The sequence below is a fragment of the Monodelphis domestica genome, chromosome 2 (genome assembly GCF_027887165.1).
Source record: "Monodelphis domestica isolate mMonDom1 chromosome 2, mMonDom1.pri, whole genome shotgun sequence".
Lineage (NCBI taxonomy): Eukaryota > Metazoa > Chordata > Mammalia > Didelphimorphia > Didelphidae > Monodelphis > Monodelphis domestica.
Window position 1 is genome coordinate 354847192 of NC_077228.1, and position 27606 is coordinate 354874797.

Below are 27606 nucleotides of genomic sequence, written 5' to 3' on the forward strand. Positions count from 1 at the left end.
AATTTGACTAATTAAATAAAATTTTCAAAAAAAAATCATTTCATAGCAAAGAAGAATAATATTCCTTTAAATTCATTTACCTTCATTTGTTCAACCATTCTGCATTTTAGGGACAGCAATATTAATATTTTTTAATTCTATGACAGAATAAAAAATGTCCTGATTAATATTATACATATAGGTTGATCATTGAAAACAAGACGTCTACACAAAGAAGAAGAAACAACCAAGTCCAGCAATAGAAAAGAAGGCCTTTAACCTGGGGTCACTGCCCCACAGAGGAAATTTAATCACACGTTTAAATAGTAATTAAAATATAATCTGTTGTGGCTCTGGGACGAGTACAAAAGAGGCAACTTGGCTGAGGGCCAGGAAGAGTAGACTTGTACATCAGCACTAGCACTGGCACTTTTCACTATGGTTTGTACATATCACATAATCAGCAGAGAGAACAGGATATCAAAAATGGATCTGTGGGATAATTGGATCTCACTCACACACTGAGAGGTGGCTCAGGAGGCAGCACTGTCATCGCCATTGCTGCCTCCTAGGTGCAGGGCCTCTGGGAGTGCTTCAGTGCTGGGTGGCCAAGGTATGAGGTCTCGCAAGTGCCACAGCTCTTCTCAATGGGCTTCCCAGAGGCTCTCCTGAAGGGGGTCTGGGCCAGGGATGACCACCCACTGACCTTGGCCAGCTGGTGCGAGGACCCCAAGGGGAAGGTCATGGCAGAAGTGTCTGTGGCTTGATGTGGAAGGGGCGCTTAGCCCAAGGGGTCCCCCATGTCATCTGTTGGCCAGGAAGTAGTTGGGGTCCAGGTAGCTGTAGCTGAAACTCTGTAACATGCAGTAAACTTTATCTAAGAAAGTCTAGCCCCATTGCCACCCTTATCCATGGAGGTTCATGGGAAGTCAAAAAAGTGGAAAACTTAAAGAGATGCTTGTTAAGGGGGTGCTGTCGTCAGCTTGTCAAAGACTTTTTGGAGAACATGTACCAGTTGGGTGTCCTGACTGGAACTGAAATGTTGGCTTTAGTCAGCTTGGAAAAAATACTTCTGCACCTGGCTATCTTCTGCCAGCATCAAGACTCAGCCTCCTTTGGAGGATACTTCAGGAGGAGCTGCTCTAGCTTTTTTTGTTCCTCCCCAGTCCAGAGCTGATTAAACTTCTCTGGTTTGGTCTTCTCACATCTTCTCTTCTCATGCCGGGACTGCTCTTTGAACATTCTGGACCATCATTTAAAGGCAAGACAGAATATGAAAATGTCTCCCCGTCATTTTTTGGATCCAAAGGACTTTTTGGTCAGGCAGGTAAACCTACTTTATCAAAAACCAGCTTCACCCTCCTCATATTGTCTTTGAGGTTTTTAAATTCCTTCTCAAAGTTCCCAAGGCTGTTAGTATATTAGCCCCATGCAATATCTGGTAATTGGACAACTCTCTGTGGAAATGCAAGTCCTATAGCAGTCTTCTTCTGGAGTTTTCCCACAAATCCAATGGGAATTTTTAGGGCTTCTCTGTGGTGTCTGCCCAAACTTTCAAGGTCTTGGACCACATGAGTGCTCTGGGCCTTGAGAACAGTGATCTTCTCTAACAATCTCTAATAACTTTGGACAAGTGGTTCACTTAGAAGAGGATTCCCAAGTTTCTGCACTTATCTGGATCCTCACAATTAATATCCATGGTACAGTGAGACTTTAGGTCCTTTACAAGGACTTGGGAAGTTCTATTAGCACAGCTTGTTATCTGTTCCAGAGAGTTAAGGCTCCCCAGGCTCAGAAACCCTGAGAGCACCTCTTGGCAGGACCAGGGTCTCCACTGGCCCCCTCCCGTGAAATCCAGGCCCTCTCAAGAGGCTGCTTAGTCCTATGAAATCTTGTGAGGATGAGCAGGAGCCAAAATGATGGCCTGAGCTCAACTCCCACTGGGGAATATTTTTCAAGGGAGAGGCAGTGGCTGAACTTCAGTGAGTCTCAGTCAGGGAAGAGGACGCAAGGGAAAGGGTGGCTAGGGGGTCAGTATGCACACAATATGCCCCCTTCTCCCCATTTCATCATTCATTTAAAAAAAAAAACCTTACCTTCTGTCTTAGAATCAATACTGGGTCACCCAGCTGGGAAGTGTCTGAGGCCAAATTTGAACCCAGGACCTCCCATCTCTGGGCCTGACTCTCAATCTCCTGAGCCATCCAGCTGTACCCTTCATCATTTATTTTAGAAGAGAATCAATCACATCATAAAATGATGTCTTGACTTGCACCTGAATGAAAATTAAGTGAGGCAGAGTTGCACAAATCATTAGCCTCATTCTATTTTCTAAAGATATCAAAGAATTATAGAAGTCCAACTGGCAAAACAGGAGTCAGGACAACTGGCAATGGCCTGGGATTCAGTAGATGACCTTGACATTTTTGATGTCTGAATAACCTAAGCACTCCAATGTGCCTTCTTTTGTTGCCTTCACGGCCACTGAAACAAATTGTTTTCATTTGATCTTTTCAATGAAAGAAGTATCACATGCTTTGCATGGATATTCCCCCAATTCACAGACAGATTTTGAGGTCACCCTGTATTAGACAAATCCTCAATAGTTAGATGAAAAGTGTACACTAAAATGGATGGGTAGCCCTAAAAAGAGCTTGGAATGCCCTCTTACCAGAGTTGCTAGTTCTTCCTGAATACTCCATATTAAAGTGGTATTTCTAAAACTGGTATTGTTAGGTCAAAGGATATGCACAATTTTGTGGATTTGGGGGGTTAATTCCAAATTACTTTCCAGAATGGCTGAATCAGTTTAAAGCTTCATAAAAAAAAAAAAAACTCATTAGTGTGCTTATCCTGTATGCTTCCTGAAAATTTCAATTTTTTCTTTTTGTTATCTTTGCCATACTGATGTGTACAAAGTGGAACCTCAGAGTTATTTAACCTTGCATTTCTTCTATTTATTAATGCCTTGGAGCATTTCTATGTTGTTATTAATTGCTTGTTTTTTCTCCTTTTAAGTGTTTCCTGTTCACATTTTTTCACAATTTTTTTTTCTATCAAAAGAATGACTACTTAAGGTTTTCCTATGTAGTTGGATCAGTACCCTATGCATTTTTGTATATCAGAATTTATAAGAAACAGGTTGCTAAGATCTTTTTTTCACAAATAACTTCCTCTCTTCTAATTTCAGCATAATTGGTTTTGTTTATGCAACAGCTTTTCCATTTTTTATAATCAAAATTGCCAGCTTCATTTCCTATAATTCTATTGTTTATTTGGTCTAGAACTCTCTGATTACCAAGAGTTGGAAAGGCATCACCTGTTCTGATTCTCTAATTAGTTTATGAGTGACTCCCTCTCTCCCCTCCTCCCTATCTTTCTTTCTTTCTTTCTTTTTCTTTCTTTCTTTCTTTCTTTCTTTCTTTCTTTCTTTCTTTCTTTCTTTCTTTCTTTCTTTCTTTCTTTCTTTCTTTCTTTCTTTCTTTCTATCTAACTTGATCATATAGTAGAATCTATTGTGGCATAAAAGTTTATAATTAATTACTGTCAGGCTGCTTTTTCACAACATTTTTGTTTAATATTGAGTCTTTGCTGCAGTAGTTGTCTGATTGGGTTCATTGATCACTATGATAGTAGATATATTTGCTAGGATATTTTGTTTATCTGATCAATTGTACTGAAAAGTTTTTCCTATTTTTAGCCTCTACCAAATAGTTTTGTTGATTATTGTTTTATAGTCTATTTTTAAGATCTAGTACTGATAAATGGATTTCCTTTCTACTTTTTTGATTATTTCCTTAGAGAATATTGATATTTTGCCTTTGAAGATTTTAAAACTATTTTCTCTTGCTCTAAGAAGTAACAATTTTTAGGATAAATTATATACCATATAATAAGTAAAATATATTACATATTATGATGATTTTCATTATGTATTGTTATTTGTCTGGACAACCATTTTGATAATGAAGATTAAATTTAAAAGGGAGTGGATGCATTTTTTTCTGGTGAGCCCAGTTGTTAAACATTTACTAGCATGCCCCTTAATTTGTCTGTAACCATCGCTTGATTTTACCAGGAATAACACAGTAGAAAACCCAGAAATAATGATTGTAATGCAACACATTTGTGCTAAAAGAAATGATGAGAAGGATGATTTCAGAAAAAAAAAACCCTGGATTTACATCACCTGTTTCAAAGTGAAATGAGCAGAACTAGGAAAACATTATAAAAAGCAATGTTATATGATGAACACTTATCAATGACTTACCTATTCTTACAATACAGTGAGCCAAGACTATCCTCAAGACTCATGATGAAAAATGAAAGAACTACTGGGATCTGAATGCAGACCTAAACATAGTATACGTCACTTTATTTCTTCTTTTTTCTTTTGTTTATTGTTTCATAGTATATTTTTATGATCTAGCTCCACACCCATCCTCATTGACTACTGGACTTTAATCCAATCAAAAGCCTCCAGAGGACAGGGAAGCTCAAACCCCCAACAACACTCCCTCAGAGACTACACAGAGAGATCTGTTAAAGCTCCAGGAGGGAAGACTGACAGAAGCCCCCAAAATAAAAAAAAAAAAGTGAGAAGAGCAAGAGCACAGACAAATATAGGGAGTAAAGAAGGGGTGAATATAAGCAAACAACAGAAAAAGAAGAAAGAAACTATAATAGACAGCTTCTATTCAGCAAAAAGAACAGAGGGGGAGAGATCAGCAGATGATAAATCAGAAAGCCCAGCGAATTGGATACAGGCAATGGAAGAACTCAAAACACAATAAAGAGAGGCTGAAGACAATTGGGAAAATAACTTAAAAATTAAGATACGTCATCTGGAAACAGAGGCACTTGAACTAAAATGAGAAAAAGTGTCTTGAAAGCCAAAGTCAACCAGCTGGAAAATGAGGCAAAGGAGATGAAAGGTGAGGCAAAGGAGATGAAAGATGAGGTAAAGAGGATGAAAGATGAAATTCAAAGAAAATCAGACCAGAAGGAAAAGGATGACTAATAAGCCAGGGATGAAATCCAGTCTTTAAGAACCAGAATACAACAACTGGAATTAAGTGACCTCACAAGGCAGTAGCAAACTATAAAACAAAATGAAAAGAATGAAAAATTTGAGGAAAATGTGAAGCATCTCATTCACAAAACAGACGATTTAGAAAAATCATTCAAGGAGAGATAATTTAAGAATCATTGGTCTACCAGAAGACCATAACAAAAGAAAAAGCCTGGACATATTCAGGAAAACTTCCCCGATATCCTAGAACAAGAGGGAAAAGTGGATATTGAAAGAATCCACAGATCACCTCCTGCATTTAATCCCCAACTGAAAAAAACCCAGGAATGTTTTAGCCAAATTCAAAAATTATCAGACCAAAGAAAAGATATTACAAGCTGCCAAGAAGAAGTCATTCAGATACCACAGAACCATAGTGAGGATAACACAGGATCTGGTTGCATCCTCACTGAAACACCGAAAGGCATGGAATATGATATTCTAGAAAGCAAGGGAACTAGATCTACAATCAAGAATCAACTACCCAGCAAAACTGACTATATTCTTCCAGGGTAAAGTATGGTCATTCAAAACAATAGAAGAATTCCAAGCATTTGTAAAGAAAAGACCAGACCTGAACAGAAAATTTGATGTCCAAGCACAGAAGTGAAGAGAATCATCAATAGGTAATTATAAAAAGAGGGGAAAAATAAAAATAAAACAAAACAACAAAAAAAAGTTTTTTAAAGATTCAATAAGTTAAAATGTTATGTATCCCTATAAGAAAAGAGGTCATTGGTAACTCTTAAAAACTATTGTTATCACCTGGGCAGCTAGAAGAATTACACTTAGAGGGAACAGTGGCAAACTGTATAGGATGAAAGGACAAGACATAAATAGGTATATAGATATATGCATGCATAAATACATATACGTATGTGTGTGTGTATATATATATATATATATATGCAACTAGAGCTAAACAAAAGAGTTTAATATTAAAAGAAATGGGAAAAGAAACAAATGGGGGTAAATTTATATATCACAAAGAGGCTCATGGTGGGCAGGGGGGAGAACATCAATACACTGGAAGGGTAAAGAGGTTGGAGATAGGAAATACTCAAATCTTATGTGCTTTGAAACTGACCCAAAGAGGGAAGAACAATCCAATCCATTGGGGCGGAGAATAGATTTGTGCCCTATAGGGGAGTAGAAGGGTAACAAATGGGCTGGTGGGGAGGGAAGCAATATAAGGGAGGGAGAGGGTTGGTGGGCAATTTTAGAAAGACTACAGGGAAAATAAGGGGAGAAATAAGAAGGGAGGAGGGTAGAAAGGGAAGTAAAATAAGGGTGGGAACTAGGGGGACTGACTATAAACAGATATTGGTGTAGAAGGAAATAGTGAAAGAAGAAAAGGCAGGACCAGGAGTAGAAATCAAAATGCTGGGAAATACACAGCTGGTAATCATAACTCTGAATGCGAATGGAGTGAATTCACCCATAAAATGCAAGCGAATAGTAGAGTGGATTAGAATCCAAAACCCTACCATATGCTGTTTACAAGAAACACACATGAGGAAAATAGATACGCATAGTGTGAAAGTAAGAGTATGGAGCCAAATCTACTCGGCATCAACTGATAAAAAGAAGGCAAGAGTCACAAATCATGATATCCAACAAAGCCAAAGTAAAAATAAATCTAGGTAAAAGAGATAAGGAAGATAATTACATCCTGATAAAAGGCAATATAGACAATGAGGAAATGTCTGTACTCAACATGTATGCACCAAATGGCATAGCATGCAAATATCTAAAGGAGAAACTAGAGGAGCTCAAGGATGAAATAGACAGAAAAACTATACTAGTGGGTGACCTGAACCTTCCTCTATCCGAACTAGATAAATCAAACCAAAAAATAAATAAGAAAGAGGTAAGAGAAGTGAATGAAATATTGGAAAAATTAGAGTTAGTTGACTTGTGGATAAAAATAAATAGGGACAAAAAAGAATATACATTCTTTTCAGTAGCACATGGTACATTCACAAAAAATTGACCATGTATTACGGCATAAAAACATTGCAAATGAGTGCAAAAGGGCAGAAATAATAATTTCAACCTTCTCAGATCATAATGCAATGAAAATAATAATTAGTCAGGGTACATGGAGAGGTAAATCAGAAATTAATTAGAAATTAAGTAATACAATTCTCCAAAACCGATTAGTTAAAGAACAAATCATAGAAATAATAACTTCATTGAAGAAAATGACAATTATTAGACATCCTTTCAAAACATATGGGATGCAGCCACAGCAGTAGTCAAGGGCAAATTTATATCCTTGAGTTCATATATTAACAAATTAAGAAGGGCAGAGGTCAATGAATTGGTCATTCAAATTAAAAAAAAAAAAACTAGAAAGCGAACAAATTTAAAATCTTCAGATGAAGAATAATTTATAGATCCTAAAAATCAAAGGAGACATTAATACAATTGAAAGTCAAGGAACTATTGACTTAATAAATAAGACTAGAAGCTGGTACTTTGAAAAAAAATAAAATAAACAAAGTACTAGTCAGTTTAATTAAAACTGGAAAGAAAAAAACCGAATTGATAGTATCCAAGATAAAAAGGGAGACCTCACCGATAATGAGGAGGAAATTAAGGCAATCATTAAAAACTAGTATGCCCAATTATATGGCAACAAATATGGTAATATAGGTGAAATGAAAGAATACTTACAAAAATATAAATTGCCTAGACTAACAGAGGAAAAAATAAATGACCTAAACAACCCTATATCAGAAAAAAAAATTGAACAAGCCATCAAAAATCTTAAATAGGATACTAGCAAAAAGACTCCAGAAAGTCATCAAAGGGGTTATTCACTATGATCAGGTAGGATTCTTACCAGGAATGCAAGGATGGTTCAACATTAGGAAAACCATCCACATAATTGACCATATCAACAAGCAAACAGACAAAAATCACATGATTATTTTTAATAGATGCAGAAAAAGCTTTTGATAAAATACAACACCCATTCTTATTAAAAACACTAGAAAGCATAGGAATAAAAAGGCCTTTGTTAAAAATAATAAACAGTATATATCTAAACCCATCAGCTAACATAATCTGCAATGGAGATAAACTAGATGCATCCCCAATAAGATCAAGAGCTAAACAAGGATGCCCATTATCACCTCTATTATTTAACATTGTACTAGAAACACTAGCAGTAGCAATTAGAGAAGAAAAAGAAATTGAGGGCATTAAAATAGGCAAGGAGGAGACCAAGATATCACTCTTTGCACATGATATGATGGTCTACTTAAAGAACCCTAGAGAATCAACCAAAAAGCTAGTCAAAATAATCAACAACTTTAGCAATGTTGCAGGTTACAAAATAAACCCATATAAGTCATCAGCATTTCTATATATTTCCAACACAGCTCAGCAACAAGAATAAGAAAGAGAAATCCCATTCAAAATCACCTTAGACAAAATATAATACTTAGGAATCTATCTCCTGAGACAAATATAGGAACTATATGAACACAACTACAAAACACTCTCCATACAAATAAAACTAGACTTGAGCAATTGGAAAAACATTAACTGCTCATGGGTAGGACGAGCCAATATAATAAAAATGACCATCCTCCCCAAACTTATTTATCTATTTAATGCTATACCCATTGAATTTCCAAAAAAATTTTTTTTACTGACTTAGAAAAAACCTTAACAAAGTTCATTTGGAAGAACAAAAATTAGGATCAGTGAAATAGACTTGTGGTAAGTGACCTCAGCAAGACAGTCTATGACAAACCCAAAGACCCCAGATTCTGGGACAAAAACCCACTACTTGACAAAAATTGCTGGGAAAACTGGAAGACAGTGTGGGAAAGATTAGGTTTGGATCAGCACCTCACACCGTATACTTAGAATGGGTGAACCACTTGAACATAAAGAAGAAAACTATAAGTAAATTATGTGAACACAGAATAGTATACATGTCAGACCTGTGGGAAGGGAAAGACTATAAAACCAAGCAAGACATAGAAAGAGTTACAAAATGTAAAATAAACAATTTTGATTACATCAAATTAAAAAGTTTTTGTACAAACAAAAGCAATGCAACCAAAATGAGAAGGGAAGCAACAAATTGGGAAATAATTTTCATAACAAAAACCTCTGACAAAAGTCTAATTACTCAAATTTATAAAGAGCTAAATCAATTGTACAAAAAAATCAAGCCATTCTCCAATTGATAAATGGGCAAGGGATGTGAACAGGCAGTTTTCAGCCAAAGAAATCAAAACTATTAATAAGTACATGAAAAAGTGCTCTAAATCTCTTATAATCAGAGAGATGCAAATCAAAACAACTCTGAGGTATCACCTCACACCTAGCAGATTGGCTAACATGACAGCAAAGGAAAATAATGAATGCTGGAGCAGATGTGGCAAAGTAGGGACATTAATACATTGCTGGTGGAGTTGTGAATTGATCCAACCATTCTGGAGGGCAATTTGGAACTATGACCAAAGGGCGATAAAGACTGTATGCCCTTTGATCCAGCCATAGCACTGCTGGGCTTGTACCCCAAAGAGATAATAAGGAAAACAACATGTACAAAAATATTCATAGCTGTGCTCTTTGTGGTGGCAAAAAATTGGAAAATGAGGGGATGTTCTTCAATTATGGAATGGTTGAACAAATTGTGGTATATGTTGGTGATGGAATACTATTGTGCTAAAAGGAATAATAAAGTGTAGGAATTCAATGGAGATGTGAACAACCTCCAGGAAATGATGCAGAGCTAAAAGAGCAGAACCAGGAAAACAGTATACACAGAGACTGATACACTATGGTTCAATCGAACGTAATGGAATTCTCCTTTAGTGTCAATGCAATATCCCTGAACAATCTGCAGGGATCTAGGAGAAAAAACACTATCCACAAGCAAAGGAAAAATTATGGAAGTAAAAACACCGAAAAAAAAGCAACTGTTTGACTACAGGGATTGAGGGGACATAATTGAGGAGAGAAGTTAAATGAACACCCTAAAACAAATACCAACAACTTGAAAGTGGGTTCGAATCAAGGACACATGTGATACCCAATGGAATCGTGCCTTGGCTAGGGGAGGCATAGTGGGAGGGGGGGAGGAAAATAAAATGATCTTTGTTTCCAAGGAATAATATTTGAAAATGATCAAATAAAATAATGTTTAAACTGTTAAAAAACAAACAAAACAAAACAAAACAAAAAAAAACAAGCAAACTGACAAAAATCACATGATAATCTCAATAGTTGCAGAAAAAGCCTTCAAATAAATACAACACCCATTTGTGAATTTCAAAACTACTCAACCCTGTTCAAACCATTCTTTAGAGGATGGGATTTGGCTATTTCCTGATCAATAACAATAGAGACACTTGGAATGACAGAATCAGGTCTTGGAAACTAAAATCTCCACCCTACTCAGGGTAACAGGATTTAGGAAGGGCTGCAGCAAAGCTCAAGATTTAATTATTTGAAAATATGGCCTTCAACAGACATGTGGAAAGGGGACAGCTCTCTGGGTGGTCCTGGGTGAAGCCAGAGCCACCATTGGCATAGGTGAGACACAGGAAGTGAGGTAGAGGACATCTGAGGAGTTCTGGGGACTTCCTGTGTGAAGGAGAGGTTGTTGGAGCCTGGTGCTTGGAGTGGAGCCCCTGAGACTGTTTCTCCATTTTGGTCATGTGAGTGATAGGGACTGATCTCTTTTCTTTGCCTTGGCTATCCAAGGTCTTGGGCCTTTGGCCCAGCCTAAGCAGAGTGAGTATTTAAGCACTATTCCCTTTCTCTCTCTCTCTCTCTCTCTCTCTCTCTCTCTCTCTCTCTCTCTCTCTCTCTCTCTCTCTCATACCTTTCTTCCTACTGTTTGTAATTAAAAAACTCCATAAAAGGTTGACTGCTGGCTTGAGTTTTCATTTAGGAATTACATAGCTGAATTCCTTGGCGACCTTAAATTAATATAAATCAGTCTTTTAAAGTGATTGCCATATCACACATTCCTATTGAAAACACTAGAAAGTATAGGAATAGAAGGGCCTTTGCTAAAAATAATAAACAGTATGTATCTGAAAACATCAGCAAACATCATCTGCAATGGAAATAAACTAGAAGCCTTCCCAATAAGATCAGGAGTGAAACAAGGATGCCCATTATCATCCCTATTATTTAACATTGTACTAGAAACACTAGCAGTAGCAATTAGAGAAGAAAAAGATATTGAAGGTATTAAAATGGGCAATGAGGAGACCAAGGTATCCCTCTTTGCGGATGATATGATCATATGCTTAAAGAAACCTAGAGAATCAACCAAAAAGCTAGTCAAAATAATCAACAACTTTAGCAAAATTGCAGGATACAAAATAAACCCGCATAAGTCATCAACATTTCTATATATCTCCAATCCATCTCAGCAGCAAGAATTAGAAAGAGAAATTCCATTTAAAATCACTCTAGGCAATATAAAATACTTAGGAATCTATCTGCCGAGACAAACACAGGAACTATATGAACACAACTACAAAACACTCTGCACACAAATAAAACTAGATCAAAACAATTGGAAAAACATTGATTGCTCATGAGTGGGACTAGCTAACATAATAAAAATGACAATCCTACCCAAATTAATTTACATTTTTAGTGCCATACCCATTGAACTACCAAAAAACTTCTTTACGGAATTAGAAAAAAACATAACAAAGTTCATTTGGAAGAACAAAAAATCAAGGATATCCAGGGAAATCATGAAAAAAAATGCAAAGGAAGGAGGACTTGCAGTCCCTGATCTCAAACTCTATTATGAAGCAGTGTTTATCAAAAAAATTTGGTACTGGCTAAGAGACAGAAATGAGGATCAGTGGAATAAACTTGGGGTTAATGACTTTAGCAGGACAGTCTATGATAAACCCAAAGATCACATTTTTGGGACCAACACCCACTTTTTGATAAAAAAGTGCTGGAAAAATTGGAAGACAGTATGGGAGAGATTAGGTTTCGATCAACATCTCACAACCTACACCAAGATAAACTCAGAATGGGTGAATGACCTGAATATAAAGAAGGAAACTATAAGCAAATTAGGCGAACACAGAATAGTATACTTGTCAGATATTTGGGAAAGGAAAGACTTTAAAACCAAGCAAGAGCTAGAAAAAAATCACAAAATGTAAAATCAATAATTTTGATTACATCAAATTAAAAAAGTTTTTGTACAAATAAAACTAATGCATCCAAAATTAGAAGTAAAGCAACAAATTGGGAAACAATCTTCATTTCAAAAACATCTGACAAAGGTCTAATTAATCAAATTTATAAAGTGCTAAACCAGTTGTACAAAAAAATCAAGCCATTCTCCAATTGCAAAACAGGCAAAGGAAATGAATAGGCAATTTTCAGTTAAAGAAATCAAAACTATTATAATATAAGCACATGAAAAAGTGCTCTAAATCTCTTATAATCAGAGAAATACAAATCAAAACAGCTCTGAGGTATCACCTCACACCTAGCAGATTGGCTAACATGACAGCAAAGGAAAGTAATGAATGTTGGAACGGATGTGGCAAAGTTGGGACATTAATGCATTGCTGGTGGAGTTGTGAATTGATCCAACCATTCTGGAGGGCAATTTGGAACTATGCCCAAAGGGCGATAAAGACTGTATGCCCTTTGATCCAGCCATAGCACTGCTGACTTTGTAACCCAAAGAGATAATAAGGAAAAAGACTTGTACAAAAATATTCATAGCTGTGCTCTTTGTGGTGGCAAAAAATTGGAAAATGAGGGGATGCCCTTCAATTGGGGAATGGCTGAACAAATTGTGGTATATGTTGATTGTGGAATACTATTGTGCTAAAAGGAATAATAAAGTAGAGGAACTCCATGGGGCCTGGAACAACCTCCAGGAATTGATGCAGAGTGAGAGGAGCAGGACCAGGAGAACATTGTACACAGAGACTGATACACTGTGGTACAATTGAATGTAATGGACTTCTCCATTAGTGGCAATGCAGTGACCCTGAACAACTCGGAGGAACCTACGAGAAAAACCACTATCCACATCCAGAGGGAGCACTGTGGGAGTAAAAACACCAAAGAAAAACAACTGCTTGAAATCATGGGTTGAAGGCATATTGATGGGGATGCAGACTCTAAATGAACATCCTAGTGTAAACAACAACATGGAAATGGGTTCTGATCAAGGACAAATGTAATACCCAATGGAATTGCATGTTGGCTGTGGGAAGAGTGGATAGAGAGGAAGGAGGGAAATAATGTGATTATTTTAACCAAGGAATAATGTTCTAAATTGACTAAATAAACTTATTCAAATGGAAAAAAAGAAATGAGACCAAGCAAAAAAAAATTAAAAAAATAAAAAACAGTAGAAAATTCATTACTAGAAAGGGTTGGTTACTACAGAATAATTAAGTGATAATGAAGAAAATAATAATAACTTAATTAATTAAAGTGCATTGCTATAGCACTTTAGAGTTTGCAAACTTTTGCTTAATCTCCATTATCTTATTTGCCTGCCTAACACCCCTGTGAAATATGTCCAGTTAGTTTCTGTCTTGTTTTTTTCAATGTAATTCAAGGACTAGAGTAGGAAGTTTATTCTTGTTTCACTTTGAATTTATGGAGCAAGACTTGATTTTGTGCTCTTTTGAGATCTTTGCTAAATCATATATAGAATAATTGAGCTGAAAAATAAACCCACATGCCACCATTTTAACCTGAAGTTTGCCCACTAACAGTAAAGTATTCATGAACTTACACAATCTCCAAGTAGGAAAAGACCTCAGAAGTTATTTGCTTGAACATATTAATGAATAGGGAGTTGCCTCTGCAAAAACAAATCAAAACAAAACAAAAACAAAACAAAACAAAAAACTGGAATGGTTATTTAGCTTCCCACTTGAGAAAGCCTACTACCCATTTAGGAAGACTATTGTTCTTCTGGGCAGCTCCAATTGTTGATAAGTGGTTCCCCATATCAAGGCAAAATGAGTTTCCCTGTAGCTTCTAGACATTACTACTGTTTATGAACTCTGGAATCAAGTAAGGACACTTTATTCTAACATTGCATACTCCATATACATGAAGACTTCTCTCATATTATTTCTTTTCTTTGGACTGTATATTCTCAGTTCCTTCAATTGATCTGTATAATATGCCATGATTTTGAATTTCCTTATCTTGCCTCTAAAAATGCTTCAGTGCAGCAACATATTTACTAAAATATAAAATCCCATTACTGAATGCTCCAGATATCCTCTTTTTTGAACAATTTAAAATCACATTAGCTCTTCTGAGGTCCATGTGCCATGATGGACTCATTGATCCTGATAAGAAGCCTCAAGTCTTTTCCACATAAACTCTTTGTTGTTTAGCTTTTTATGTTCTTCATATATTTGATTTTCAACCCCAAATAGAGGAATTTTTATACTTGTTCCTATAAAACTTCATTTAATTCCTTCTATTCTTCTAGATTATTGAGATCTCTTTGCATTCCCATTCTGCCAGCCAAGCTATTAGTTTTAATTCTCATTGTTTTGTAGCTTGAAAGTTAGTTAAACATGCTAACTATATCTATATCTTTATCAATGACAAAGTATAGTGAGGTTGTTTAGAATATCTGCAAAGTCAAAGTACTAAATATGCCAATATGAAAAAATCTTAAGAATAATCATAACTGGGAAAACTTAGGAAGAACATTGATGGGATCTAGTGGAAATTTAAAAAGTGAGGAGATATAGAGGAAGACTATTCTAGACACTGAGATCAGTCAATGAAAATGCTCAGAGTTGGTTTCTTTCCCTAGGAATGGCAAAAAAGCCAGTGTCACCATATTAAAGATTATATGTGAAGGTGGGTAATTGTAAGAAGACTGAAAAAGAGAAGGGTGATTTGGGTATGAAGATCTTTGAATATAAAATAGAAGATTTTTTTATTTGATTTGATGATAGGAAGCCATTGTAGTTTATTGAGTAGGGGCTGTGTCTGACATGATCAGATCAATGCTTTAGAAAAATCACTTTGGCAGAAAAATTAGTGAAGACACAGAGTTGTGGCAGGCACACCAACCAATAGGCTATCACAGTAGTCTAGGCATGAGAAATAAGGACCTACATGAATGAGGACTGTGGCAGTTGTTATGTAGATAACAGTGGAAGGGGGGAATAAAAGTGAATAAAGGGATGATGAAAGAGAGAGAGAGGGAGAGAGAGAGAGAGAGAGAAAGAGACAGAGACAGAGAAAGAGAGAGGGAGAGAGAGAGGGAGACAGAGAGAAAAAGAGAGAGTGAGAGAGAGAGAGAGAGAGAGAGAGAGAGAGAGAGAGAGAGAGAGAGAAAGGGTGTGTGGTAGAGATGATCAGGGATGAGTTGGAATCTATTTAGCTCTCTTCCCCCTCACTAAAGTATTCAAGAGGGGTATCCCTGTGATCATGTTTGAGCATGGACAGACAGAGACTGATGCTCAGACAAGAGACATCTGTGGGATGAGGAATAGACTTTCCAGGGCTTTGCAAATACTTGTAACCCAAGAAAACCTCCTCTAGTCACTATCCTGATGGGACAGACTGAATGGCTATCAGCTCTGGATTTTGACTTAGATCAAAGCTTACTAGACAGCCTTTCCCAGTTCCCTCTTTCTCCCCTCTTATCTTCTTTCTTATCTTCTAAAAGACCACCTTAATCTGACTGCAATTCTCAGAAGGGGTGGTTTATTTAACAAGACAGGGAGGGTTAGGAAGGAGGAATCCTAAGGAGACCCTAAGAGACACATTAGCAGTTTGTGTCTTCTCTGCTTAGCCTAGCCAAAGGGTTGTGGCTTCTGTGTTCTTCCTTTCTTCTAAACTATCTACTAAACTAAAGGCAGGTCACTAGTGTCTTTCTTGGGAAGGCACAGGTGGGGACAAGTCTTTGGAGTGACTCCCATGAGGTTTGGGAGTTGAACACCCCTCACCAGCAGATGATGGTCACTCTGCTCCTTTAATTGATTTTCAGGTGAATTCAGGAATGCTTTCAAATCCTCCAGTACAAGGGGAAGTCAAGGAAATCCTCAGGTACTCCAGTGATGGGTCCCAAGCCCAGGTCTTCGACTCCCATCTCTCTCAAAGTCCAGAGAGCAAAGACTCCCTCCGTTGCTCTATTTCCCACAAGCCTCTTTGTTCCTTCCAGCTATTATACTCCTGTCCTTGCTTGCAACATTCCAAATAGTCCCTTTCTGTGCCAAGCTTATTCCTCCTATACAGTCTAAGAGGATAGAAGGGGGTATAAAGAAAAAATCATGAACCTTTAAAATAGATTGAATATGGAGTGTAGGGGTAAGAGATAGTGAGGAATAAAGAATGATACCATGATTCTGAGCCCTGTGGGCTGGGGAAATGATAATGCCCTCAACAGCATTACAAAAGTTCAGAAGGAGGCAGGGTTTTGGGGAAAAGATAATGAGTTCAGTTTTGGATGTATTGAGTTTAAAATGTCTACAGGACATTCAATTTGAAACTACTGAAAGGTCATTGGAGATGAGACTACAGATCAGAGAAATTAGATATGGAAAATAGATTTGAGAGATTCACTGGTATAGAAGTGATAGTTGAATCCATAGGATCTAATAAGATTGCCAAGTGAAATAATATTGAGGGGAAAAAAGAAGAGGGGACAGAACAAAATCCTCTGGAACACATATGGCTCATGGATGTGACTTTGATTAAAAAAAGACTGAGAAAGAAGAGACAGGATTTTCTCCACTTTGTCCAGTAATATGTGTATACAAGTAAAGTTAGTGGATGGTAGGAATGATTTAAGACTGATCAGGTCACAATTGGCAATATGGTGAAGAAATCAGAAATACAACAGGGCACAATTGGCAATGTGACTAGCGGGCAGAAGACTGAAGAGAAGAGGACAGTATAGTGGTTCACAAAGAGTTCATTTGAGGAAGGAAGGAAAGTAGGAGTAATGGCCTGAGAGAGAACTGAGGAACTGAAGTTTAAGAGGTTGCGTTGTGAGTAAAAAGCAGAGTTTAGCATTGGAATACAGAAGAAGTGATGAAAAGTCAACATATTGTGGTCAAATAAGAGAATTTCAGTGTTCATGAACACAGAGGTAGTACATCTGTAGATGATGGCAAGATTAAAAGTATGACCATCTTTATACGTGGCTAGATGGGAGAGAGGAGTATGCCATGAATGGAAAATGAATACTTTGAAAAACTCAATATGCATACTACTTTATATCTGAGTTTACACTAACTGCCCCAACTTCCTAAAATACCTTCCTAATAAAATGGCTGAATCCTCAAATAACAGATTTTCATTTTAATAGTTATAATACTCATTTATTGATCTCCTTTTTTATTCATAGGTTGCTCATGGTCTGGAAAGGTTATGACCATTATGAGCAGAGTAATTTTCCACACCAATGAGTTTATTGGTTCATCAAAATATCAGTATGTCAGGTCACTCAAACCACAGTCAGTAATGTATATGGAAAAAATATAAAATATCAGCAGACATTGTTTATTTCCCATATTTTTCCCATGATACCAAAAAAGAATGGTAGAAATATAAAACCAACCATTGTTCTCAGATATAGATTTAATATTATGATCATTATTGCTAATAAAGACTTGCTAAGAGGTATTCCAGGTATGTCAGTATATCCTAATATGGATATTATCTTTAGCTTTCCTTTCCCCTCAGAAAATGTAAGCAATAAACCTGGCACACCCTAGACTTATCTATGACTAATTTCAGGTTCTTCATCACAGTTATTGTATTAAATACTCGGTTGCTAAGCAATATCTGTTAGCAATATCTTTTAGTACTTAAAGTTTTGCTTTCTCTGGTATTCAAGGTATTCTATAATCTAGCTCCTATCAAATTATCCAACTTTCGTTTATACCACTTCATACATTCTATATGTCCCAGGCAGAGTAAACTAAACTCATTTCCCATTTCATCTGTCCACTTCTAGAATGGATTCCATGCACATATGGATTCCATCTCTATATCTGTCTGATCAAAGGGGTTCATTTGAAAGATTACTTAGCAAGAGCTGTGAAGGATAGATTAGAGAGAGGATAAACTGGAAGTAGAAAACCCATAAGAAGACTTCAACAGTAGCTTAAGTGAGAAGAGATGAAAGCCTAAATATTTACAGCATAAGTAGAAAAAAAAGGGAATGAAATGAAAAAAGCACTAGATTTAAAGCCGGAGCAACTAAGCTCAAAAATCTGCCTCTACTGCCAATTAATTTTGTGACCTTGAACATCTTATTTTAGCTTCTTGGGATTCAGTTTCCTCATTTATAACATGATAGAGTTAGAAAAGATGATCTCTAAGGTCCCTGCCAGTTCTAAATCTATCATCCTTTAAAGATATTGCAGTGATATAATCAAAAGGATTTGCTGATTGATTGGATATGTGGAGTGAAGAAAAAAGAAGGGTCAGAGATGACTCCAAAGTCATGAGCCAAGGTGACTGGGAAAGATGGAAGTACCATGAGCAGAAATAGAGAGGATAGAAGAACTGTAAGATTTAGGGAATAAGATTATGAGTTTATAGTGGCATGTACTGCATTTTAGGTTCTTACAGGACATTTATAGAGAAAGCAGTTGGAAATATTAAACTAGAGTTTTGGAGAGACTTTGTAGCAGAGATAGATTTAGCATTCCATATACCTAGCAATTGTTAGAGTTGGGATTCAAACAGATATTCTGCTTCTCTTTCCAATATTCCTTACTTTCATAGAGGAACAAAATGTGTATCTCATTTTATCAGGTTTCCATAAAATAAGACACACTATAATATAGTAAATAACTCTGAATTATATATGAATACAAGGAATCAAATGAGACAAATAAATCTGTCTTGAAGCTTGCAGATATTTTTTGTTTTGTTTTTTATGTTAAATGAGCCAATAAGTATTTATGTGCCCACCATGTGTTATAAGACACTATCCTTAACCCTAGGGATATAAAAACAAAAATGGAATAGTTCCTGCCCTAAAGGAGGTTATAGTCTATGAAGGGAGACAATAGAGTGTCCTGAAAATGACAGTCTCATATACCATAAGCAGCTGAAATAGCTACTTAGTTTATATTTATCATTGACTTGAAAAATAATTCTTATATCAACCTAAGCCAGAGAGAAATCTCATTCCTGAAATCATTCTTATTAGAGTTAAGCCATTGTCACAGAAACAGGAAAACCAAAGAAGAGAAACAGGGAATATGATCTCATTGTGAACAACCAAGGAGTATTTGACCAGTCCTTGTAGATCCTGAGGCTGTCATTCTCAGGACACTCTACCTCCTACCCCTACTCCTATTGTTTAAGTCACCATTTTCTGAGCTCAGAGATATAGTTTAATTCATATATCAAAAGGGATTCGCTAACTTCTTTTCAACTGGTCTTTCAGTTTGAGATTCATTGGACTAAAACTAACTCTCCTCAGTGGCTTAGACTTCTTCATACTGCCAAAGGGAATAAATCACTCAAGCAACCCCAGGGCTGACCAGCCCTAACCAAAAATTAAAACCTAAATTGCATTTAGGTCTCAGGGATATCCTAGATTGCACCCTTTCCAGAATGTGGGTCCCTGAAATATTTCAGAAGAGCAACACATTGATTCTGAGGCTCATCTTGCATGCATAAGATATACTAAACTAAGAGCTTTGCTCCTTTTAAGAACATCTCTTTGATTTGAATAAAGCTAACTGATTTTTAAATTTTCTTTATGAAAAACAGCTGGTCAGGTGCTATTGGCAAAGAACATTGCCTTGTAAAGTAAGCAATTGTTAAAAAAATGTTAGTGCCAATATATATAGATCATAAAATGCTTTGGGGTCATGAGTACTTTATAAAGTCTAAATACTATAGAGTATAGCAAATATATAGAAAGCACATTTAAGGGAGTTTTTTTAAGTGTTATTTAAATAATACAATCTTCTTCATTGTAGAGAGCACTATCTGATTGATTGTCTTCTAAATTCCTGGTCTTTTCGATATCTTTAATTTATCAAAATCCTTTATATAACACTAAATAAAAACACCTTACTACAGAATAATGCTTTCTTTGACTCATTTATGCTCACTATATTTTTATATTAGTTACCATTTTTTGATGAGGAAACTGAGGCTGAGAATATTTAATGTATTTCAGCAGAGTCCCAAAGATATTAAGTGTGAGAGTGAGGTCTTCATAAAGATGGTAAGATTCTTGAGATCCAGAAATCCTCACAATATATCATACTGTTCACTATTAAGGCATTTCTCTGTTAAGATCTCACTTACATTCTATAGTAAGCCATATAGGACTATCCAATTCATATTTGCACCATGGTTAACTTTTTGCCATGCTCTCTGTTTCCACACTTTTTCCAAACTAAAATCATCTTCCTTTACTAACTACTTTTGACAATGTTTTTATCCTCTTCAATGACACCTGTTTCACAATTTAAGAGTAGAACTGCCTTACTTTATTTTCTATAGTGCCAAGTATGAGACCATTGTTACTTTTGGGTAAATATAATTTAATAATTCATGATTTAAAAAAACCTAATGTAGTAGTTAATATGATTTGATATTCATCCACAAGAACATAATACAATAATTTCAATATTTCATATGGCCAGGTTCATAAACTTTACCCCTTTCCACCCTTGTTAATCTTAGATGAAATCATCGGTCACATTACGGAGAAATTTTGAATGCTGGTGATAAGTTCACTTATCTAGGTAGCACACTCTCCAGGGAGGTTGCTGCATATATTGCCAGAGGTGATTCAGTATTTGTGAAGCCCCAAAAAAAAGTGTTCAAGAAAAGTTATATCAAGCTGCATAACAAACTTAAGGTCTTCAGAGCTGTCCTGCTGACTTCACTGTTGTATGCCTGTGAAACCTGGACAATCTATCACCTCCATGCCACGAAACTGAATGTCTTTCACTTAAATTGTCTAAAGAAGATCCTGGAGATTATCATACAAGATAGGATATGGTACCTTAAGGTACTCTCTAGAGGTAACGATGGTCAAACTTTATGGCAAAGTGAAACTCTGGCTGCATAGCTGAATGCTAAATACATGGGTACCCAAAAGACTATTTTACAGAGAACTTATACAAGATAAGCACTCACATGGTGGTCAGAAGGAGCTGTATAAGGATACTCTCAAGGTATCTGAAGAACTTTAGTATGGACTTTGAGACATGGGAAATGCTGACATAGTGGTCATGGTGTACCTTCATCAAAGAAGATTCTGTACTCCATAAACAAAGTAGAATCAGAGATGAAAAAAGGTAACATCCACTGTAAATGTTCAAATGGACCACTTGTGCCCGATCTGTGATTGTGCCTTTTGAACTCATATTGGTCTGATCAGAGACAGCCAAACACATCAGACCCTGATTCTACCATTGTGATCAGATGGTCTTCTAAAAAAATAAAGTCTAAACAATAATGACTAGTAGTTATTCTTTCAGATCTGTAGTTTTATTTGTCATAATTGAATGAATGTTTGAGAGAAGTTAAGTATCTAAAAGAAAAAAAAAATACTCCAAAGATTGATCATTTGGTTTTCATGATTTCCCCCCTACCCAGATGTAACCTTTGCCCATTCTATGGATTAATAGAACATCATGATCACCTGAAAAAAAATCAACATCTGATGACCAAAACCTACATGATGAGCATTTCCAGAATCAGTTAGGATGTTCTTAGGGTAAAAGAAATGTATTCATTCAGCAGCTCCCTTGAAGCCCTCCCACTTGGTGAGATCTCCAAAATGTTGTCAATAACTGGAAAAAGAAATCTTTGCAAAAACCATGGATGACAAGAAATAAAAATGCAAATTTGTCTTATACTCTTAGTTTTAAAGTATGACTTCTAGCACTGAGATGTTAAGTGACTTTCCCAGGATCATGTAGCCAGTATGTATTGGAGAAGGAAATTGGGTTCAGGGCTTCCTGGTTTTAAAATCAATTCCTTAACCACTATGATAAACTGTCTCTTGTAGGGGGAAAATGTTTAAGAAAATTCTACTTTGAGATTTTTTATAGTAAAATATCTGGGAGCAAAGTGATTATCATCAATTAGGGAATGGCTCAACAAATCAGTATATGAATAGGACATAAATATAATAAAATATTATTGGGCTATGAAAAGCAATGCCTTCTAGGAATTTGGAGAAATATGGTAAGACATGAATGAATTGCTATTAAGTAGAATATTCAGAATCAGAAAACTATATAGCAGTGATGACAAATCTTTTAGAGATAGAATGCTGGCCCCATCCCCACCTCACCTCCCCGAGACAACATGCTGTGCCCCCTCCCACACACTGAGTACAGGGTACACCCTGCTGCACACACAGGGGAGGGAGAAAGCACTCCCATTGAGCTACTGGTTGGAGGGGTGGGTGAAGTGAAGAATGTCCTTAACAAGTTTAGAGAGATTGTAACCCAAGCACTCCACTCCCCTCCAGCTCTGTCTCCTGTGAGCTGCCCACCTTACCCTTTGTACATTCCCATTGGACTGCTATGCAGAGGGGTGGGAGATGTGAAAAGATGTCATTAGGTGTGGTGGAGAGGGGGAAGGGAGCAGCTCTGCCTGAGTCCCTCTGCCTTTCAAGTAATGAACTGAATGGAGGAGGGGTGGGGTGGGGCATGGCTGAGTACCCACAGAGAACACTCTGTGTGCCATCTTTGGCACCCATGTCTTAGGTTCAACATCACTGCTACATAAGATGTCTTTGACAACTTAAAAATAAATATCAAAATAAAAAGAATTCTTTGTAAACATAATGACCTAACGGCCCAGATAAAACAGAAAGATAAGGTAAGGTTTCATTTTTCTGTTTTTTATGATAAGGGAAGGTTGACTGAGTCAAGATTTGGGTCAAGGAGGTGGTTATTGGTTTATATTCAGACAGGATGGTGACATAGTACAAAGAAAATTAAGGAAAAAATAGAACTGCTAGTTATTCTTGGAGAAAAAAAATCTAAGAACTAATAATTTTTCCCCCTGTGGTAATACAGGATAGTGAACCATTTTCCCACAGTAGGACAACAGTGTATCAGTTGAAAAGAGTACAATTCCAGTGACCTAAGAGGCTATATAGAAGACAACAGATATTTGACATGTCGTTTTAAATGAACAAATGCAGATAAATTTAAATCACAATGTGCAAAATGGAAACCAAAGAAGGAATATTTTTTCCAATGTATGCTGTTAAATTCCTTAAATTTTGCAATTAGACATTAGGTAATAATAATTTCTTATTGGTCTATAGCTCTAAGATTTCAATTCTGGTTACTACCTTGCCTGCCAATTGTTAAAGAGCCAAAGAGAAAGATGGCAAGATAACATCTGAAAATCTCCCATTGAGATTCATTATATGCCAGAAAACCTTATCAATTAGGTAGCTGAGAGAAGCAAGATCTTTAGGAAAGAAGCCAGAAAAGAGAAACATTATGGAACATAGCCTCCACCGTGGCAGCCAGAATACCATAATATAAGACTTTGTGATCATCAATGAAGTAAGTATATCTTTATCCAAGGCATGAAAAATGACTGTATGACTTACATTTTGGTTTCACAAGGCCCATCATTTCTGACCAATGTCAATGCGTACTAGAAATTCAGTGGCCAATTCTCTCCCAGAATTCATCATCATTAGTAATAAATGATTCCTTGGTGGAATAAACTGTGGGTGCTTAAAGCCTGACAATCAACAGATTTAATTAAGTATTTGACAATGTCCAGTCAGAAAACATTTTCTTTGCAAGCACAAGATTTGAAACAAAAAGAAAAATCATTATCACAAAGGAGTTACATTATGAGACTCGTATCACTCAGGGTAACAACTATGAAGTCTAGACCCACACACATTTGGTGGCTTACTTGAAACAGAAAATTGGTTTAATTCCAGCACGATATTAACACTATAATTTTAATTGCTAAATCCATATCCTCTCCATATATACATATATATGTATCTATATATGTGTGTGTGTATAAATATATATAAATAAATATACCCAAACACATATTATATATGTGTACATATATATCTATATAAGCATATATATTTATATATAAGTATATATGCACATATACTTATATAAACACATGTATTAAGCATGTGTATATGTATGTGTGTCTACATTGCATATCTAGGTGTGTATTTTTAAGTTTTTATCTTAAAAATGGGAAAAATTAAAGAGATTAAGCTATTTTTTACTCACTCCCTGTTTCCAGAAAGGAAAAGTAGTATTAGGGGGAGGGGGAATTTGGGAAAGAATGGGGAGAGAGATAGACATGATTTCTTCAACAAAAAAGGAAATGGAGTAATTCCATTTGTTTTCTCTTGCTCTGTTTCATTTTAGTTTTTTAGAACTTTGGTTGGCCACTTTCCAGAATATGATTTTGTTGGAAAGGTGTGGGTTGCCAGTGTTATCAAAAACATATCCAAATTTGTCTCTGCAATCAATGAGGTGTCTTGCCAAGTACAGACGATCATAAAACCTAAGAGTGTATTGATTTCCTCTTACAGAGGGTGGGTTAATAATGCCTTCTTAATAAAAAACGCATGGGTGTGTTGAGGTCATAAAAAGCTGTGCAAACAATAATCTAAGACCTATTAACCTCCATGCTCTTGTGGTTAAATACAGTTTTCAAGATCCACATAATGAAATGATTACACTGAGGCAAGATATGAGAGGGGAAGAAGAGATGGTTAAACACAGCATGCTCATAAGAGCTGCATGAAGGGAAGTGTTGAGTGGGTCAGTAGACATATTTACTGTTATAAAAAATCTACATAAATGAACCTAGACAGAGAAAGCATCTGTGAATTTGTTAAATTTGAAAACCCTGAGGAGAATAATAAATATAGCACAAGCAGTCAGGGAAAATTCGGTGAAGTTTGGCAGTCTATTCTGCTGAAAGCAGTTTAATGTATAAAAATGGAACCTAATACAGCTGGTTTAAATATAAAACACTAAAATGCAGAGCCAAAATCACCTAGAGTTGAAGGACCCTAATAGAAGTCAATAGAAAATATTAGGATCCAATAATATTATGGGATATAATACACAGTAGACAAGATGGTTAGGAGAAAAGAAAAGGGAGACTTTCATAGAATTACTGATGCTTATAGAAGATAGTGGAGTTGGTTCGGTAGCTAACATCTTTAAACAAGTTTTTTACTTGAATATTTTCAAAGCCTCTGATAGGAGAGAAGATATATTATGAAAAAGCAAAGGGAATAGATGTTTTCTATGTTTGCCAGAACAATTATTTACTCAAGACAGATTTTAGTATTTTTCTACCCTACACGAATACAATGTAAACTCCCTGAAAACAGGAACTCTTTTCTGTTTATTTGTTTTGGGGTTGGGAGGGAGGTGAGTTCAATCTGAGTATCTGGCAAATAGTTGACACTTCATATTTACTGGTTGATTGATTGCTTGAGAATCATTTCATTAAATTGTAAATAATTTCATAATTTAATATTATAAAATAATTTCAGGTATTCCAAAATAGTAATAATTCACAATAAGACATATTGTCAGAGCATTGCAGACATCTTCAGGCAAAGTAACTTGTAAGATTAAATTTGAACTACTTCAGCTAATATGCCTTCAATTGTTTCCAATAAGTCTAGCAGTTCTTTAATATCTTCTTTGAGAACAAAGAGTTTGGGATCTGGAATAAGGAAGTGAAGTGTGGGGGGAAGAGTTTACCTGGGATACAGTTACCTAAAGGAAAACATTTTTCCCAGTACACCTTGTGCTAAAGTGCTATACTGCCAAAGGTCTGATGCTACTGAACGGGCTGGAGAGGGGGAGGAAAGGGAAAAAGCATTGCTGCCATAGGTATAGCCATAGCCCGTGTGCCTTTGATAAGAAATATCTTCATAGAACATTTACATTCCTCTCCAAGCTGCACTGATGACTCATCTCAAGACTTTATCTACTAAGCCATAGAAACATTCTTTTCCCTGAAAGCTCACTTCACCCCTGTTCTACTTCTCATTTGGAAGCACCCTCTGAACCTGTAGCCTCTCTCTCTGATTGCTTTGTTCATCTTGGTACTTCCATTTTAACCTAACATGTCTTCACCCTTCTCCAGGCTGTACTACTCTATATCCTCCATGGACTTTTCTCTAAGATTCTCTCCTCTCATGTTCATTCTCTCATCCCCTTTCCTATGCTTTTCAACTCCTTTTTATATATTATCTTCCCCATCCTGCCATTAAAATTTTGAATATTACGTTATTCTTTTTTTTTTATTTGCTACACTTGGGACAGTTCCCATCACCTAGAAAGGGCTTAATAAATGCCCATTGACTAGAATTGAGGAGACGAAGCCAAGAAGGGAGAAGATTATTTGGTAATATATCAGGATGGGCAGGAATGTGCAACATCTAAATTTCAGTGACATGGGATAAAATTCCTGCTATCCTGTGTAAGTTTGTTTTGATTTAAGATTCTTGATATTCTATATCTTATGAAATATTCTCAAACTAGATGATGATTTATGTGTTCTAAAGTCTTAGTGATCCCCAAAATGCATGCTCCACGTTCCAGCTATTTAATATTAGCATTTCAACAATGAAATAACAAAAAATGGAAGTTTATCACCATGCTTCCTTATACTCTAATCCTGAAGCCCTGCAAATATCTAGAGCTTTGTGTCCAGTAAAGCATTTCCCCTTTCTTTCTGCCAATATGCCAGTCTAATTTTCTTCAAGTCCTATTCTTTCCTTAAACCCTGTCTTCTTGTTTTATCAAGCTAGATTGATTAATCAATCATTTGATAAGCAAAGCACTTGCTGCTAGAGATACAAAGACAGTCCCTGTCCTTAAGGAACTTACATTTTTTTTCATGGGAAACAACTGAGATATTTATTAGCAAAATAAGTACAAAGTAAATAACATAATTTTGGAGAGAAGGGACCAAAAGCTGGGGGTGGGAATCATTCCAATCCAAAAAATGTTTATTAAGTGTTTCATGCAGTGCCAGGCACTCTGCTAGGTTCCAGGGATATAATTAATAAAAAACAAAAAATCAAAGATGGGCTTTGCCCCTAAGGTGCTTATAATATATTGGAGGAATATAACATGAAAGAGGAGAAAGGAAAGGAACAGGAGGAGTGGAAGCATCTTGTGCTGTGAACGTGAGCCCACATAAAACAGAAGAAGAAAAATGGAAAAATCTGAGAATCTGGGCTCTGACCCCTATAATGGAAGAAATTGGGATGTATTTGGTTCTCTACCCACCAGCACTCCAATGAGAAAGGAGAGGAGACTGAGGGAGATGGTATCTATCAACATCTGAGTTACTCAAATGGTGATATTAGAAGTGATAAACTTAATCTGGGTGATAGCAAATGAACAATGAAGTAAAGGCTTCTCATATAAAGTGGTCCTTGAGCTGAGTTTCAAAGAAATGTGGTATTCTAAGCAACCTCAAGTCAGGGAGCTGTACATTACAAGCATAAGGTAAAGCCTGGGCAAATGCATTAAGACAGAAGAAAGAATGTTATA

General features: G+C 36.2%; 1 pseudogene; it reads right to left on the bottom strand.

Moving 5' to 3' along the window:
* Positions 1-852: 852 nt before the first annotated feature.
* LOC107651131 (ZZ-type zinc finger-containing protein 3-like) lies at positions 853-25982 on the bottom strand (annotated as a pseudogene).
* Between the last annotated feature and the right edge of the window lie 1624 nt (positions 25983-27606).